Consider the following 1,594-nt stretch of genomic DNA (forward strand, 5'->3'; position numbering starts at 1 on the left):
AATGTGACATGCAGTGTGAGGCTGGCTAAATTTTGGACTTTATAAATGATTCTTGGTTGTGAATGTGCTTAAATCTAGAATAAGAGATTCTTACCAAAAGGAAGCTCTTCTTTGGCCCCAAGGATGGATGGTCCAGCAGAGTTTATAATGTTGGGCACCTGTTTCAGGCAGAACTCTAAAGACATAGCCCCAGATTCCCATCCCTGGTTATTCAATCAAATACTGATCTAAATACTGCTGTGAAGGGTTTTTGCAGATGTAATTAAGATTATCCTGGATTACCCAGGTAAATCCAATCCAATCACAAGATCTTTTAAAAGTAGAATAATTATTCTAGCTAGAGTCAGAGAGGTGGTAGAAGACAAAGACAGTTGGGGAGATGAGGCAGAAGGGGAGGCCAAAGAGATTCTAAGAGAGAGGATTTGACCGATTGTTGCTGGCTATGAGGATGAAGGTAAGGGGCTATGAGTCAAAGAATGGGGGCAGCCTCACAACCTGAGAATGACCCCCCCAGTCAATAGCCAGTGAGGAAACTGAGATCTTAGTCTTACAACTGCAAGGAACTCAATCCAGCCACTAACCTGAATGAACTTAGATGCGGATTCATCCCAGGGCCTCAGTAAGGAACGCAGTCCTGCTGACACCTTGATTCTGGCATGGTGAAAGCAGAGAACCAGCTGAGTCCTCTGTGCCTTGAGTTCTGACCTGAGCTTTGAGCCACTAAATTTGTGGCAATTTGTTACCACAGCAATAGAGAACAAACACCGCACCAAAGCAGTGCTCCAGGGAAATCTGTTTTTGTGTGTGTGTTTTTTCCCCTAGTGGCTCCCTACTACTGCTCAGTCATTGTTCCTGGAGCCTGCCGCTGCTGGCTGTCCTGACCTGTCTGAATTCCTATGGTGGCTCCACAGAATGGGGATAATTTGGAGACCCCTTTTCCACTACCCTGAGGATCAGTCCAGAGAGAACTTGACTGTTTTCTCTGTATATTGTCAATATAATCAATCGGCAGGCAGTCTGTCACAACAAAGAGGAATGAGAGAAATTGGGATGGATAACTGATGTAAATGTTGAAGGCAGAGTTGGATTGAATCAAAGAACTTGAACTCTCTCCTTTTCCTTTTCCATTAATCATGCTAAGTAAGGTTCCATATCTCAGGGGACCCATCGCTTTTATTGGCCATCAAGATGGAGGGGTTGTATGATCAAATTGCCCATGTAATTGTTAAGTCAAATTAAACTGTCAGGAGCTCAAACAAGGCTTCTCTGTTGATTGGAGCTCAGTTGACTCAGCAAGCAGAAGATAAGCCTTGTGATCCTGTCCAGATAATGGGCATAGCCCGTGTGGGGAAAGAATTAGCCTTCACTATGTTTTTTTAAAACCTCTTTGGAGGAGAGGCTGAGTGTCAAGCTGTATCTACTTTTTTAAATTTTTTTTTTTTTATTCATGGTTTACAGGGAAACTGTTATCACAGAGTGTTTCTGTCTTGGACAACAGCTGTTTCATTAAGTGATTTCTGAGACATGGACACTAAGGGGTTAGATGAGCTGTCAAGCATTTAATACCACAGAAAATGGAAAGCTGTTATTGTTT

This window comes from Myotis davidii, unplaced genomic scaffold, assembly GCF_000327345.1.
Source record: "Myotis davidii unplaced genomic scaffold, ASM32734v1 scaffold655, whole genome shotgun sequence".
Lineage (NCBI taxonomy): Eukaryota > Metazoa > Chordata > Mammalia > Chiroptera > Vespertilionidae > Myotis > Myotis davidii.